We start from the raw sequence: 18,507 nt of genomic DNA, 5'->3' as shown, positions 1-18,507 counted from the left end.
TTTAAAAAAAAAAAAAAAAAAAAAAAAAAAGAGAGAAAGCCTGAAAACATTGATCAACTCTTGTCTGAATGTCTAGAAGCAAACTAGAGACCTGCCAACAACATGCCTGGAGGAAACTCAGAGAGAACTTGCTGTGCTTTTCTGCCTTCATTACCAAGCTTTAGTGAGTGATGAGAATTCTTTCATCCTGAGTTGAACTAAAGAATTGGGAATTTATAGAGGTAATGTATGAAAAAGAAATTTTTGAAAATAAACCAAAGCAACCAACAAAAACATAATTTGCCTGGTGTGCACTGGCCTGTGGCTGCCTAAGCACAAGCATCCACTGGCACCACACAAGTTAAAGCATAAAGAATGAGTTTAGAAGAGACCTCAGTGGGAAACATGCAGTTTGCATTGTGGAAATTTCTCTAGATGTTACTACTTCCCTCCTCTCGAGTACCCCCTTGAGAGTTTCTTTGGCTGGTCAGGAATTAGTGCAGCTGAAAATTTTAGGAGAAAATAATAATAAAAAAACAAACAAACACTTGCTTAGGCATTTGAATTCCCCTTTTCCCAAATCCACCCTCAGACTTCAGCAAGGAGTGGCGTGCCCAGCCCAGGACATAATGACGGATATTTTAAGGTTATGTGTAAAGAAGGGCAAAGCCAGACAGTCTCTACATAGCATAGAAAATGAAAGAGCTGGTTAAAGGGATAATGTTAATCAACAGTTTAGAAGAGAAATGGCCACAGCAGGAAAAAGGAGGTGGGCTTTCTGGGAGAGCCAGGGCTCTACTGCTAAGAATTAAGAGATGTTCCAATTCCACAGACTTTCTCTGAATCTTGCTCATCTTTATTTCTACACATTTATTCAGGAACTGAGAAACACGCTCCCATCTTGGATAAGGATATAAAACACAGATGAACTAATGAAATACAGAAGAGTGCTACTTAGGCATATTTATGCACGAAGAGCTTCTCTTATTATTTCTGATCAGCTTCAGATGGCACGTCACCTTTTTGACTTGTCTTCATTTTCACCACTAATTTTTCAGCCATGTCGTGGGTTCACAGTCCTAGCTACTTATTCCATGAAGGGTCCATTGGCAGCCTGTGGGGGACACTTTCCATTTTGGGTCTGGAGCTCTTTGAGTGTAATCTTGCCATTCCAGTTGTGACAATGAAGCAGAGCTTCAGATCTACATACTTCTTATTTGGACCAGTTCAACCATCTTCTCGGTAGATTTGCCTCCTCCGTCAGTCTGTACTGTAGTCTATCTCCATCCTGGCTTTAAATGTCATCTCTTTAAAGTACTTTGAAACTTCAGGTAGGTCACTTAACTACTGTATTACCTACCTTATTCAGGATCTACTTTTATCCTTTTAAAACTATGAAATTCATTTCAAATTAAAACGCCCCATTTCTATGAAGCATCTGAAACTGCTGCACGGCGCATTCCCACACAGCAGTGTGCATGCAGGGAGCGTTCCCTCTTCACCTGTGAGCCCACAAGTCTGTGCAGATTGGAGCATGCCCCAGGTTCTCAGCCGGCTATGCCCTGCGGACAGGAACTTTCATCTCTTTTTTTCCACTGTACTTGACCTAGTCTAAAAAAAGCCCAGTAAACCCCACTTTAAGTGAACAATAAATGCGGTCATGTAATTTAGATAATGAGTATGGTTATTTAGACCACCCTAAATAATCTCTTTTTTTTTTGTTCCTATGGTATTTAAATTATTCAAAGCTCCACAATTAACTTCATCACTATCTGTTCTTTGACCAAACATCTGGACTTATAAAGTTAAATAGGATGGTAAAACAAACATTCCAATGTGTGTGTGTGTGTGCGTACACACACACACACACACACACACACACATAGAGAATACATTACAGAAAAGCATCTTTTTTCTCATTCCTCTCAAATTTATCTTTTCTATTAAGTTTTGAAACTTTCTAAAGTGCTTCCAGGTAATTAGCAAGTTACAATGAATAATAAAGAAGTATACCTGGCCAATGAACCCTTTGTCTGCTATCAATGCCTTACTGAAAAATGTGTACATTAGAACATGTTTTATGATTCTCTTCCTATCAGTTGTTCACAAGGCTGGCTGAGGCCATTGAAAGCATTGCTCACTGAACTATTTAAGCTTCTACATTTTCATGAACACATCAGGAAGTATTTTAATAGCATTAATTGTAGCAATTCATTAAAATAGAGAGGAAAATAGATTTATCATCTCCCTAAGGAAAAATAATGATACAACTCTTGCTAGATGAATACAATCAAGTTGTATAAAATTCGCCATGATTTTTACAGTCGTGATATTTCTAGAGAAATCAAATGATTCAGTGTAATTCTTCCTCTTTAAATGCCAATATCTGTCAGCTCTGTAGTTCCATAACTGTAGTAATGGATAATCTCCACACTTAGAACAAGTTAGGTATACAGTGAAACTCGATCACTATTTGATGAATTAAGTGAATTTGCAATAGTTTACAGGTTAAGTGTCTAAAGCCGAATATGATCTCTCAGATTGGTCCTTCCCTAAATCTGATCTGAGTAAATGACACCATGATTATGTCCAGTGGCAAAAAGAAAAGTAATAACTGGACTCTCCATTCTCTTCCACCATGAATATCAGCAAATCAAAGATAAGAGGACCCAAAAATATTTTATGTCTGCCCCAGTTGGTTCTATCTTTCTTGTCACCCTATGGTCCAGGCCGCCAAAGTCTCTTGAAAAGACAATTCTCATAGCCTTCCCACTCATTTCACTCCTTCCATTTTAACCAGAAACACCAACATCGGGGTGCATATCACATATATGTCATTCTTTCAACAACAGTGGCCAAAGTGAGCTTTTAGAAATTCAAATCAGATAATGAATTTCTTCACCTAATAGCATGTTATTAGCTTCCCAGTGTAGTTTTTTCCAAATCCAGAGTCATCCCATGGCCTGCAGGGCTCTGAATCATCTGGCTCTGCTTACCTCTCTAATGTAATCTCATGCTATCTCCTCCCCATCTCTCCCCCACGCCCACACACATGGACACCTCACCAGTCTCCTGCAGTTCTGCAAACACCCAAGCTCCTCTGTGGCACTGCATCCTGATACTTGCTGATTTCTGCCTAGAACAACTTGCCTCCACTCTCTGCATCATGTACCTCTTTTTCTCTAAATCTCTACCTCCTCCGGTCTCCACTGGTCACCCTGTGAAGGCGTTCAGTTCCTTGTCATTCTGTCAGTATCTCTGTGACGCTGCCTTCTTCACACTTTCCCAAATTGCTAGTTCCTCGTAGGCAAATGGATGTACCTTGAGCCCCACGATGTTAAGTGAAATAAGTTGGACACAGAGATTAAAATAGTGCATGGTTTCTGTTATCGGAGAATGCCAAAGAATAAATTGATTAAAAATCAAAATAAAAGATAATAGAAAACATGGAGGTTGCTTTTGCAAAACAGAAAGGGACCAAGAGATGGATGGAGTGGAAGTGTAGGGGGGGGGAAGGGGACGAAAAGGAATGAAGGAGTGCTATGGCCAGGTACCAACTCCCCACGATGAAAATAATTACTGTGCACTAATAAAACCTTTCAAAGAAATAAATGGCTACTTCTATAGCTGTGTAGAGGGAGTCGTTTGGTCTATCGCTCCACCAGAACCCCGAAAGCTTCAAGAGCACAAGTTCACAGTCTTCCTCACTACATTATCCCAGTGTCTTTTGTAATACTTACTTGATACTCAGTAAATATATACAGAACCAGCGAATGAAGCTATGTAACAGCCACAAGAGAATGCCTACAAAGAACATTTGGGGGGATACTATTTCACCAAAACTGATGCCTTACAGAAGATTGTGTACTTTGAGATTTTGGGTCTTTTCAGTTAGCACGAAATGTGTTCCCACACATACTGTCACAATGTACACCGTTGCCTAAACCCGCAGCTGTAAACCTACCCTTCACAAACAAGTGTAACATCCAAAATGTACACTTTGCATCTCTGTCAGTAAATATATGGAACCATTTATGACTAAGAAAAGCAGAATTTATTCACTGAAATTCTCAGAGAATGATTTCACTATATCCATATGGAAAATACTTTGCCTACAGTCAGGGCCTGGCAACAAAGTAGGACAGTAGCTTACAAAAGAGAATTACCAATGTCTTTACCAAATCAACACAACATAACAATGACAATACGAGTGTAAATACACAGCTCCTTCCAGCGTAAAGTAAGAAGAGTTGAAAAATTAACTTATATCTCTATATCACTCAGGAAAAAGCCTTAATGGTGTTTACTGTATCATACCATGGCTTGGGAAGCTCACATCATTTGATGGCTTGTAGCCTTGAATGGTCTTTCAGCAGTGGAAACTGATTCCTCCATCGGCTCTTATGGTTCTATTTTGCAACCAAAAGAACCAGGAACACAGCAGTGTTATGTGCTGCTATCAGAATGACATTCTTGCTCCCAACAACAGAATGATCTCAGTTCAATAGTACACACATAGGTATTTAGATTTGTGACTTCATTTCAATAAAGAGTACATAAATGAAGACGTATATAAATAGAATGTCAGATACCACAGAGTTGCGATGTATTAAAATTATATTGTAGGTGGTATAGAATCAATTACACATATTCAGCAAACACAGGACAGTAAAATAGAAGAAGGGAACTAGGGCAAAAGAGAGAGTGACTTAAAAGATATGAACAGTTCCACCTGGATGCCTTAGCTCCACTCAAGCAAGAGCTGTCTGCCCGAGTCTAGTGGACGTGGGAGAAAGGCAAGCACGGCCTCCGTTGAGGTCCATTTCCTGGGCCTTGGTGGGATTCATATCTCGCTGTGAAAACGTGACCCTGGAATTCTGTGTGTACAGTTTCATGCATCATGCACTGCTACACAAACAAATCACTTTAGCTGTCCAGTCAAAAAATAGTGATCCATTCTATTGCTGGAGGAGAAAACAAATGCAAGCACCATTGGCAAAATACTACAATTTATGAGAGATTTATGGGGCTTTCAAGAGTGATTTCGATGACATTCCATGGTTGCCTTTGTGTCGGTGGTGGAATCAAACTCCTTTATAAAATGTGATTCCCTTGTACACGGTATATAACTACAAAAAGCCAACATTTGCCTGAACTCTATTGTCTTATTTTTAGAGCTCTGTTTTGTTTTATGGGTGTTGCGAGCACACTGGCTTGTCAAGTAGTAGGACAGTTCACTGGCTATAAGTCTAAACCCTAATGTATCACCTGTTTATACAGAGTGGCTCACATTACAAGACCGTACCACAGAAGATGGCATTTGTGTGGGTAGCTGCATGTGCACGCTAGGATGTGTATGTGTGGGTAGGTGGTAGGGGGTCTCCTCAGAGAACAAAAGAAGTAAAAATGCTTGTTGATATTCTTTTTTTCATTTTTAAAAGTAATGTCATGGCCCTGAAAGATATATAACCATATGTCTGCAGATCTGGCAGTCTCAGATGAAGCACAAAAGAGCTCCATCATACAGTGGTCCTGAAATAACCTTGTTTATACTATCAGTACTATCAACTTGCAAAGTTATGGGTTTTTATTATTTCCTGGAACACTTCTTTAGCAACTGTGCACCTGATTTAGAACTTAAACTTGTTTTTCCATGTGAGTTATGTGAGTCAGTCGCCACTACTTGATTTCAAATGCCCAGTTCTATTTGAGCTCAGCTGTGAATGTCAAACCCTACCAGGTCTCTCCTGTCTCCATCTTACTCCACCTGGGTTTCCATCTGGGGCTCTACCTTGCTCTCAACACCAAGACCACCCCGTTCTCCTTGTAACCTGGCACAGAAATCGATGTGCCCATGAAACTCTCTTACTTGCTGTTATGGGCTGCATGATTCTGCAAGCCCTTCCCCTACATATGTTGGATCCCTAAATTCCTAAGTGAGTAATTGAAGATGTGGCTCTGGGGAGGAAATCAGGGGTAAGTGAGGCCCTGCGACTGGGGCACTGGTCTGACAGGGTCAGTGCCCATGTGGGAAGGGATTAGAAGTCTCTCTGGATCTGTCTCCTTCTGCGCCTGGACAAAAGGGGTTGTCACATGAGCACACGGTGAGGTGGTGGATACCCATAAGGCATGAGAAGAGAATTCCGAATGAAACCTATTTTCTCAGAACTTTGAGCATAGACTTTCCAGCCTTCAGAACTGTGAGAGATTTGTTTCAATTCTTTAAGCCACCCAGCCTATGGTATTCTGTCATGGCAGTCTACACAGAATAAGGCACCTGCTAATGTACAGACTCAGCCACAACGTCTGAATGTTGTCTACTGAGAACTCTTTGCTAGTTCATTTCCTGTAACACTGCCTTTGCTAAAGGGGAGTCTTCCAGGAGACAACCCCGCCCACCCTGCCCCTCAACCTTAGTCAACCACTAGCTGGAAAGGGGGTACAAAAGGCAGGTTCGTCTCATGAAAAACTAGCTGTGTTAAAATCAGTGCCCCAGAGCTTCCCCACCAGATCGAGCCCTGTCTGCTGTGTACTTTTATCCCCCTGTCCTATTCTATTTCCCACAGCTCCCCTTCCTCTGAGCATGCCCCCTACTAGTAAAGGATTCCTCACCTCACCTCAAGCTCTAGGGACTCTGGTCATGGATGACCCCCAGTTGCTGGTGACTCAACTTTTATCACCTCCTCTCCTTTTGTCATCCCCCTCGAGGTAACAATAGTTCAACAGTAACCTAGGTGCCAGTCTTTCTTGCCAAATTTGGCAAAGCCTGTGTTGTCCTTGTACCTCCTCACTCTCCACGGACAATCAAGCCAGCCTGAAGCTCAGCCTCTCAAGTCTGCAAAAGCCAGGCACAGGGACAGTGAATTTGGAAGTGCATTTAAATACAAAACTGTGTGACACACAGGAGTGCAAGGGCAAAGGAGAGGAATGCAAGGAGAAGACAGAGGCGTAGGTGGCTGTGGAGAGAATGGGTAGAAATAAGGAAAAATAGTTTCCTCGCAGAAGTGTAAGCCTCAGTGTTGAACCCTTCATCAGACATTGGACTACATGTGCTCTGGTTTAGGTGTGGGTTGAGTGTGTTCCCCAAAGGCTCAATGCTGCTCCCCAGGGTGGGGTGCTGGGAGGAGGTGGAAGCCTTCAGAGGTGGGTCTTCCTAGGCAGTGACTAGGTCCCATGGGGAGTGTTACCCTAGGAAGAAAGCAATGCTCCCCAGACACCCTGGTTAGTTCCCATGAGATCATGTTGTTATAAAAAGTAGAAGTCTCACCCCAAAGTCTCTCCAGAACCCTGACTTTCCATGAACACTCATCTGTGTGTGCTCCCACCATGGTGACACCATCTGCCAAGCAGCCCTTGTCAGAGGCTTGACAGATGGGGCTGTCTGATCTTGGACTTTCAGCCTTCAACACTGGGAGCTAAATAAACCTCTTTTCTTTACAAGGACCCAGCTTCAGGAATTTGATTACAGGAGAAAATACCCTATTGCAGTATGGCCATATGGCTCAATCTTGAATGAAATCATGCACGCACACACACACACACACATACACACACACACACACACACACACACACACACACACACACACAGGTACCCAGGAGTATTTACAAGATGAGTGCACCAGGCCCAGCAGTTCCTCTAGAATGTAGAGACCTGCTTTGAATGAGATGCTACAAATCCTGGCCTATCACATTTCTTCCTTTGAATATCATGGCTCTATATTTATTCCCTTAATCCATTCTTATCACAGTGAAATTATAGTCTTTCTATAAGAGCAGAAATTCCTTTTAGAAAGCAAAGCAAGCCACGTTACTGTAACACTTTAAAATCTCCAATAACCATTCATTTATACCCAGAGCTAAATCCTGGAAGGTTTGGGATAATCCTTGCCTATCTTTCCAGGGGTGCTGCCCCCACACATTTGAACATCTGACTCTTCTTCATTCAATTTTCAATCCAAGGGCTGGGGATTTGGCTCAGTGGTTCTGCCGCCTACCTAGCAAGCAAAAGGGCCCGAGTTTGATCCCTGGTACAAAAAAAAAAAAGGGAATTCAAGCAACTTTCAATCCATGAGTTACCTTATCGCTGCAGATCTGTCAGATGGCCTTACTTAGTGTTGCACCTCCCTCATCGCCCAATGCACTGTACTCAATCACAGCATTGTACCTTCTCCCCAGTGCACAAAAACCTCACTTTTCTTTTGCTCAGTGTTTTGTTTACCTGTCTCCCTCAGGCATGAGAGCACTGGAGTTTGACAGCCTAGTCCCCAGTGTCGCAGAGCAGAGGTGGCACACTGTGGCTACTGGATACATACGTTGCATGTTGGATGCATGAACACCTCCTAGGCATAAAACTACCAGAAAGCTTAACTCTAACAAACAATAAAAATGTATCACATAGCTAAAGACTCATACAACAGCCTGGATATATGTAAGGATTTGGAAATTTATATATCTACAAGGAAAAAGTAACAAGAAAAGATTGAAAGAATTAGATCTTAGAAGATGATAACGAAGAAAATGAAAGTAACTACTAACTCAAGAAAACAGTGAAGTGAAATAGTTTGTATTTGGGCTCTCTCTACCACATCACCTCTTTGGAAAACAAATTAGTCAGGTGTCCATGACAATCAGCTCCCTATTTTGGGAAGATGTAGTGGAGACTGTTTTAGCATTTATATAATTCCTAGCAGCCTGTATCTTGTCAGGAAGCACCAAAATCCCTTGAAAGAGCCTTAGGTTTTTATACCTGTCCCCCACCGCCTGGACTTGAGATCAGCTTCTATTTCCCCTTCAAGTCTTCTACAAAACTTTCCCTACTCCCATGGCTCCTCCCAGGTCTAACTCCTCTCTCACATGTTCCCATATTGTACAAGTCATTACTTTTATCCCACATGGACCACATACACAATTGCTTTTCCTTTTTCTATGCCTTGTGTGAGAGGGTATAGGCTCCCTGGAAGCTATCACACTAACTAGCATATGGTGAATACCCAAGGATTTGCTGAATAAATGGCAAATAAATGAATGAATACTTCATTTAGTCTTTGGAGCTTACTAAAATTGGCTTCAGAGCCTCCAGAATCCCCAGAGTACTGTGCAAATATCCTAAAATACTTGCAGCTATTAGATATCAAAGCAAGGGCATCACACCAAACTCTTCCATCTGAACCTCACTCAAATGTTGTGGTTAAAGCTAGCGCTCCAGAAACTATTCAACAAAATGCATTATCATTTGTTTCACGCAATGCTACTCTTGATCATGATTTATATTAAAAATAAAGAAAAATTACTCTTTAAAATGATGAATACAAGTGTGGAAAAAGGGAGAACAGAATAAAATAAAAGTTATAAATGCAATAAAGCAAAATAGTTATGGACGCAGAGTTTAAAATAGGTACCATAAGAGCACATCTGTGGAAACTTTACCGATATTAACTTTGTAAATATGTAGCTATGGAATGTCCCATTGCTTGATTCCTTTGAAATTAAATTGTCAAAAACATTAGAAAATAGACAATATGAGAAAATTACATATATTTTGGGAAACATAAAAAACATCAGTCTACATTTTGTATTTGAAGCCTCACTATTTCCATGTTAATTCAGTAAGAAATCAAAATGACTTAATGGGACAAACCATAACTGCAAAAAAATATCTCAGGAGTATTTACTTTGGTTTTTGTTGTATATTTAATGTGTGTGTTATGTTACTTTGTAGAAAGTCTGCTTCCTTTTGAGGAAGTTTGAGTCTACCAGGTTGGAAAATATTTTAATATCTACTTAGCACCATCTCCCACCACAGGATCACTATCTACAAGCTAAGTGGAAAAGGCAACCAACCAAATTCTCATTGCTGATAAAAAAAGAATCAGTCTCAACTAACACCTTGCTATCAATAGATTCAGGAAGAATCCACAGATCCATGGAAAGTCATGGCAGAAATAATTAATTTATCACCTTGATTCACCACACATGCCCCCTCAACACAGCACTGTAGCCAGTCACAACCAATTAATCATACACGGTGAGAGGAAGACTGTACAACTTCATGGCCGTAAGCAAACCAAGAATTGAAGACTTTCTCCTAAATAGCAAGTACAAACTCAGACATTCCCCCTAAGTCATCCCATTTAATATGGGAGAAGATAAAGTCAACCTTTTCAATGAAAAAAAAAAACCTAATAATTTTATGAAAGATTGAAGATAGCAAATATCATGGCATCTCATGGCCTCAGTGAAACAAAGAAAAGCTGACAGCAGGGGAAGAGAAATAGGAGTTAATCTAATATGTGAATAGACTGTTTGAGATAGTGCCAAGAACTTGCTTTTATTAAACTCTTAAAGTTTGAAGATTTTGTATGTTCCTTTCCTCTCTCAGTCAGAGTAAACTTTTGTTTGGAAAGCTGGTTCCATACCTCAGTGGGAAAAGTAATGGGACTGTGGTACCCAAAGGAAGGGGGCAAATGCAACCTAAAGGCAGCAAGGCTTTGCACACAGTGGAGCAAGTGGGGAGAAGAAAGCTGGAGGCCATGGGCTACAGGAAGCTGGGCAGGTGCACTTAGGGACACACCTGCCGGCTGGTCTTCCTTTCATAAAGCGATCTTTGTTCCTATCACGTCTGGAGCCTCTCCAGCCCCATCCCCAGGTGGCTATATTTTAAGCTTAGATAAAAGCTTTCCTGAAACATTATTTTAATATCAGCTTTCTTCAAAGAGTCCAACCAACCTAAGAAAATCAAGTGTCGATGACATTATCATTTCAAGCTGCTCCAAGGGGCCAGGTTTTTATTAGACCACACTTCTAAAGGAAATACAAGTGCCTATCTTTGACTACGATACTCATTTGTCTACAATGAACTTCTAGGATTCTTCCTTCAAAGAAAGCCCTGAGGTACTTAATGATTTCCAATAGGACTGCTTCTTCTTTGTCAATTAATCCTGTAGGTTGAACATCATCAAGTCTGCTTTGTAAGCCCAAGAAAATTACTAGGCACCAAACTATATAAATCTTGTCCTAATCACTGAACCACAGTTACTCTCTTGGTGATTCATTATATTGAGGTAAAGGTAATTCACCTTCTCCATCAGAATTTAAAGAAGGTAGGGAGAGGATGAAGGAATCTAAGTGCCATTCCACTGTATTCAGCATTATTCACATTTTAAAAAATTTTTACTGTTAAACTGTCGTGTTTGATGAGGAACCACTATTATGTCTTGATTTCCTCATAAAGTCAACATTGAACATAGCCATTGAATTTGATCTGGTTCTCATCAAATTCAGCTGACAACCAGCTTGTGGAAAGAATTAAATCTGTGAGCTGAGGTTCCACTGCATTTTAATCCTTCAGGGTAATTAACTCACACTTCAGTTTTAGATACACCACCAAATGGAAAACTGCCTTTACTCTACCTGGATATATTTAAGTGGCAGTTCAGTGAAAGGAAATACATCTCACACACTAAAAAAACAATTTTTAAAAATAGGTGGTTTGGTGGACCTGTGTCACTTGAAATGTCCATAAACTATGGTTGGGTGACCTGCCTCCTTGTGGTCTATGCCCCAGTCAGTACCACTGTCCCTCTGCTGAACAAATGGACGTGGTCACTCGGGACCTGAGCTGCCTAGCAACAGGTACTGGCCCAGGAGACAGGTGTATGATGTGAGCAGTGTGAAGTGGATCCTCCCTTAAGATGGTATAGAGACAGCAGACAGATGCACATTTAGGTAGGTAGCACCTATCCTCCCTGCCCTAGAAACAAAGCTCTCTACAACAGAGCTACCCAGAAAGGAGTGTGCTCAGGAACATCAATCCCAGTTGAGGTTCTGAAGTCTTAGTCCTACTGTAGATCTTACTCTTAGAAAAATGCACAAATAAATTCTCATGCTAAATCCAGTTTCACTAACTTACCATGTTGTGCATTGACATATAGTTACTAGTTCTTGCTGAGAGCTTATGGAACTGAGGCACCACTAGCAATGACTGTGTCTCATGTCCAGAGCTTAACTTCCAAATATCTTCCACTTCTAAGTGGAGTCAGGACCATGTGAATTAAGGCTAATGCAAGCATGAGCTGGGAAAGTGTGTGTCAGAAAGTAAGAAAATTCTCAAGAATGATGGAAAATACAACAAAGAGCAGAGGAATGGCAGGAAGTGGCTTTTACTGGATAAATACAGGACAATTTCAGCATCTGAATAAATAATGTCAGGATTATACCGACAGAATAAGACATCACACAAACACAAACAGAGACACTGTGTCCCGTATGTGGGGAACTTGAACACATACAGAATTTGGCATTTGTGGGGAGTCCTTGAACAAACCCTTGTGAATGCTGTGGAATGACCACAAATCCTTGTGTGTGTGTGTGCCTATGTGTGTATGCAGGTACACACTCACTTAATTCTCACACTAACTCTGTGAATTACGTGCCATTATTATTTCTACCTTACAGATGGAGAAACTCAGGCACAGAAGGTACCTGCAGTCCTACTGGTGATAACTGAATGTTTCAAAATACCCAGAAGTGTGAACCTAAGCTGCAGACACCGTTCCCCTAACTACTGCTTTGCACCTCTCAAATACTACAGGCAAACAAACCCTCCTATAGGGTTGCCCCAGGCATGCAAGAATCCCATGAGAAAAGGTGGACTGATGCAATCACTGCTAGTGCTGCTTCGGTACCATGAATGATGCCTTCTTTACACCAAACTGTGACACCAGATTTTGATCCACATACTTACATATCCATGTCCACAAGCATGCCTCATTTTCTGGATCTGTCATTTATATCTGCTTATCTTGACACTTGCACACATACACTTGGAGTTTTCACATTTGGAACTCTGAGCCCTGGAGCACCCTCCCAAGCGAAGCTCAGCCTCAGTCGCTTTCCTCACTTCCTACTGCAGCGGAAGCAGTCAGGTGGAGGTGCTCAGAGGCTGCCTCTGTGGAACCAGCAAATAAAACACAGCCAGGTGGCAGCAGACTGGGTATTCTCAGGCATGGCAAGGAAAAAAAAAATGAAGCTTATGTGTGTATGTCATGTAGAGAAATTTAGTATGGAAAGTAACCAATCCCTTTTTTTACTTAAAATCAAAAAGCTAAAAAGCATCATTTAGTCGGAAAAGCACAAAGATTTAAGTCCTAAAAGTTTCATTAAAGCCTGACTAACACAGGTTCACTGACTCCAGGTGCCAATAGCTGCAGTCACCTGTGTGTCTTAGTTATACCTCCCTGGATGCTAGGAAATTGCTCATGCAAACCCCAAGCTCAGCTCCCCTGGACTGAGCAAAGATGAGATGAAAAATGAAGTTTAGCAAGAGTGCTTTTAAAGGACAGAGAGCTGCTATAAGATTCAATAATTTACAAAGTGGTGAACATCTGTAATCCCAGCACTTTGGGAGGCTCAGGCAGGATGATCACAAGTTTGAGACCCACCTAGGCAAGTTATTGAGACCCCATCTGAAAAAAAAATCGTTTTTAAAGGGCTAGGGATGTAGCTCAGTGCAAAGGCCCTAGGTTTGAGCCCCAGTGATATCAATTCAAGATTTAGCACAACTTAAATTACAACCTTAGAAAAATTCTTCTTTCCAACTTGGTCATGCAATGTAAAACAAACTCAGATCAGTTGTGAAGTGGAGAAAGGCTCCACGTAACATAATCACCCAATTTTCAATCAGAAAATTAATCACACCATCAGAACTATACTAAATACAATTCAGACTTCCTTTGAGATTCAGAAGCCATCAAGAATCTTATAATATCATGAAAATCAGTCATTGGTAGTTTGAACATTCACAAAATGCTAAACAACCCAGATCCTGTACCCCATCCAGTTTCCCAGCTGTGTCCACCGCCAGTGATATTCTTCCTGCTCCAACAGCCTAAACATTGCTTTATTCTGTCCTCCCCGCCCCATCTGTCCTGCCCAGCTATGTGCGTCTCTCTCTGTCACCTCTGTCCTCACAACTGAAGCACGACTTCACTCTGTTCCCCAGTTTCTAAGGTCTGACTTCTCTCAGCATTGCTGTTGGGCTGATGTTCTCAAACACATATTCTGTGTAGCCCAACAACACAGTGCATCGTAGTTTCATTTCCAGATGACTTAACCTAGTCCAAACTACCTTTCCCGCTTATCACTCAACACTTCCCCAGCGAGCATCATGTTGACAGTCTTCCAAATTAGCCCCTCAATCACACCAGCAGAGATCCTTCTCCTGTTGCCCTGTCCTGGTCTTTCTACAGCTATAATAATTATCAGCACAGCAAGAGGAGAAGTCAAATATGCTGAGCACAACTTCTACACTGTCACCTAGAGCAGGGCTCTGTCCCATTCTACAATTTTGCTGATTACTGAGAAGAAATAGCCTGCTAAATACTTTTTAGTATGTGTTCCACAAAGACTGATTACATTGAATTATCAATAGTGTTTAAAATGGCCCTCTGAGTATTTTCTCTTGTTCTATGTTGATTTGAAAGGCCATTGCTCTTAAAAAATGTTTTCTTGGTTCATTTATAAATGTCAATAGATAGGTATCAAGAAGTGATAATAAGTCTGTATTTTTAAAAGAAATTCTATGCACATTAACTGTAATAATCTGATGAATTGTTTTAAAACTGAAAAGTTTATATTGTAATAATGAGGATATTTGAAAAGATTTTGTTTTCCATATCACAAACCTAATTAACTCACTTAGAAACACAATGCTTTTGAATCATCACAACCTAAAATAGCAAAAAGAAAAATATATGTCCAGTTCAAAGGTGGCAAAGCCTTGTTTCCTATTTTCTTTTCATCTAACCAATTTAAATTTAGTGAAACTATCTGATATCTTTTGGGAGGCAACAGACTAGAGAAGGCTTTAGCCAAGTTTACAAGCTCGGTTAGAGATAATAAAAGAGTTTCAAATACTTTCTTCTAATACTTTAGTATGATTTCTCTAGTGTATTGTATAACTTATGGGTTGTTAAAAAAACACTTTACAAGGTTTCTAAAAGTTAGGAACATAGATCTAAATTAAGCTGTGAAGAGGTATGTCAGGTTAGCACAGTTAAACTGCAAGCTGAAAGCTATCTTATTCTTACATTTATTATGTTATCTGCTATGTTTCTAATGAAAACTCAGAAAGAAGGAAAACAATTATCACATTTGTTAAATGGGCTATACAGAAAACTATTTTATCTTCATTCCTAACAAAAATACTCTGTGTTTATTGCTTTGATGCATAGACAAACTAAGTATTTTTCATTCAGATCCTGTGGCAAGTTCTACATCCAGGAACAGATATTTTCTCGTTTTATAAGTAAACTCTCATATCCTATGATATAGTTATCATTTACTATGCCCATACTTGTCCACAAATTCAGTGATTGCATGGGCTAAACTTTCATTAGCAACAATATTGGAAACATAGAAGCAGAAATCTTGGCAAGATCCATTAAAAGCAAAAAGTCATTAAAAATGTAAAGTACATCAAAGTGCCATTACGTATGATGGTCCTTTCTCACTGTATAGTGAAACCAACTCTCCATTATAAGCCCAGAAACTATTGACAAACCATACAAAATGTCACTTGTGTAACTGAATATTTCCAGTAACCTAAATTGGCACCTACATTTCAGTACTAGTACCATGGTCTCACAAGTCTCTAAGTTACAGTAGCTATATCTTCAAATATAAAATCACAGAACCCCAACAGGTTTCTGGGAGTTCAGCAAAGATTACTGTATTTTGGTAGGATTATTAAACTTAATGAATCTTGATCACAGAGTTCCAAATATTTTAGGCCACTAATTCAACTGCAAGTCAATGCAGTGCATCAAGACAAAACTGTGCCAACAGAGGAGACAGAGTTCAGTGAATAGGGCCTTTTTGACCATCCCCTGTCTTAGCAACAATTAGAAGCCATCTCATACCACAGGAATAACTGTTTCCTGCAAATAGTATCCTGATTAGGTCATCCCAAATGCTGACATCTAATAGATTTTGACCTGAATAAATGGCAACATCATCTGATCTAACATATTATAAAGCCAAAACAGTAACATAAGAGCAAACAACATAGAACTACAGTGCATTCAAAACTCATTGTTCCTCTAATTGCCTTTTATAGACAGGTTTATTTATAGGAAAGAGATAACAATTTTATAGTTTGTTTGTTGAGCCTTGATTACAATATTTTTCAATAAATATTTAAATTGTGTGCTTCCTAGCTCAGTTTATTCCTCAAAGTCCTAGAAAGGGAACTCTAGAAGAACGTGACTTGGTGTCCCCCCACCCCAATGGGATGATCAGTAACTACTACAGAAAAACTCTTTTCTCCTGAGGCGCCATAGGTAACTGGTTTTTGCTTAGACTGCTAAATTTATTTCTTGGGTATACCTCTCCCCTAAAATTTCAAATCATCTTTCAAGCATGAGAAACACAATTGTACCTTTAAAGAAGCATCTTTCATCAAAATTGCAGGTGGGAGAGTCTGCCACTAAAATATGTACAAATGTAAGTTGGAAGTTTTTTTAGCAACTCATTCACACCAAGCTGGGCTTTCTCTGAACACCTTTGAATGCCTATTTATAAGTTTCCCAATTTCTAAAATGTAATTCAGTCTTTAGGAATAAAATATTCATAATTAAAATATTTTCCTTTAGTGATACACTATCTACTAATGGACAAACAGTATTGCACATTTTAGTAAAATCTACTTACTGATGCCAAGAGTTAACTACAAGCCCTGAGAAAGTTTCTGCAGTTGGAGATGCCAACAGTTAAACACAGGCAAAAGAAGGGTGTTAAAAACCCAAGCAAGCAATGAATTTTATAGACATCAGAACCTAATATCTTGCCCTAGAGAATGCATTCAAAATTTACTCAAAAGAACATTATTTTCCCCTACACATCTCTCTTAGCTATGGTTGAATTGTTTTTTGCTCACATTCTTTCACATGAAAGAACTATATATCTAGTGCTGAAAATAGAAAGCTTCTCCCCACAACCAGTCAATAATCGAAAGAGAAAAGAAAAAAAATGCTGCAGCATAAATGGCTGAGCAAGAGAAGAGAGACCTTACATCAATAATTGATGTTTTTCTATAATTGTGCCTTAGACCGAGGTCTTAGCTCACCAATCAGCAGGAGAACTTCTCAAAAATCAAGGACCAGGTCTCACAATCCGTGCCTGCACAGCCCACAGGTGAATATAAAAACATGCACCACACATGCTTGTCCACTGATGCAGCCATGAGTGATCAGGAGACTGAAAAAAAAAAAAGGCGCAGGATGCAGAGCATCTAACATGGTGTAGTGTTCAGTACTGATGATTTCCCGTCTCTGGATTAATTTTTTTTTTTGAGAAAATTAGTGAAAAAAATGAAGATCTTTCTCACAAAAGTTGTTTGGAATATGAGGGTTTCCTGTATTGCCCATTGTGGAACTGCAACACATTCTTGTGGTGTTGGATATTGATTTTTAATAAAGAATTGCATAAAATTACCTATCACCTAAAATGGTAAGATATTTTTATTACCACATATTTAGAACCATTCACGTGCATGTAGGTACGACTGTTTGCATTTTTTAAATTAAATAACTTCAAATAACCTAAATTATATAATGGTGATTTAACATTAGCAGTTTTATCAAAAGGCAATTCTTTTTTGCTTTTTATCAGCTTTCTTTAAGATCTATAAATTTTATAAAATGCACCTTATATAAAAAATACTGATTTTTTAAAATAAATGCATCACAGTAGGGCTTCTGTATCTGCAGGTTCTTCATGCCCAGGTACATCTAACTTTGGACTGAAAATATTTGTAAAAAATTCCCTCTTCATGGAATATGACCAAATTTGTTTTGTCATTATATAATAAACAAAAAAAAAAAGCATTAAAGGGGCTGGAGATTTAGCTCAGTGGCATTTTGCCTGCCTCACAAGTGCAAGGCCCTGAGTTTGATCTTCAGTGCCAGAAAAAAAAAAAGCCTTAAAAACTATGTGCATAACATTTGCACTATGTTAGCTATTTTAGATATTATACAGATAAAGTATATGAATATGAGTGGCTGCAGATACTGCCCCATTTTATATGAAAAACTTCAGCATTCATGGATTTTGGAATCTGAGGAGGGTGCCTAGGGACAACTGTACTTACTGGGTAAAAGAACTATAATGTTGGCATCTGAATGCTAAATTTCCTTCCTGATCAAAACATTCTACATCTTCTTGTTAGCAGTTAATTCATTTATCGTAATTAGGTATATGTATTTATTAGAGTTTATATGAGTAATAAAAAGTATATAATATTTTTGGAATGGAATTAAAAACAAAATATGAGGGCCTGTTCAAGATAAGCAATAAAAAAGATAGAAGTGGTGTCCTTCAATTAGTATTTATATCCAACCTAGAGAAAAAGTGCCCATCAATAGCTCACACTGTCTATACTGGATATGCATACACGTCCTAATTCTCATTGAGGGTGGTAAGCAATAATCATCCGATGTATCCTTATGCCCTGTACTAGGAATGGAAATAA

The 18,507-nt window shown here is 39.5% G+C and overlaps 1 protein-coding gene across 2 annotated transcripts in view; it reads right to left on the bottom strand.

Annotated features, from left to right (window-relative positions):
* The window catches only part of Arhgap24 (Rho GTPase activating protein 24), a 629,612-nt gene that overhangs the window by 340,685 nt on the left and 270,420 nt on the right, over nucleotides 1–18,507 (bottom strand). The window lies entirely within an intron of this gene.

This window comes from Fukomys damarensis, unplaced genomic scaffold (assembly GCF_012274545.1).
Source record: "Fukomys damarensis isolate Sample0158 unplaced genomic scaffold, DMR_v1.0_HiC HiC_scaffold_37, whole genome shotgun sequence".
Taxonomy (NCBI): Eukaryota; Metazoa; Chordata; class Mammalia; order Rodentia; family Bathyergidae; genus Fukomys; species Fukomys damarensis.
This window is presented reverse-complemented; position numbering and strand designations above follow the sequence as displayed.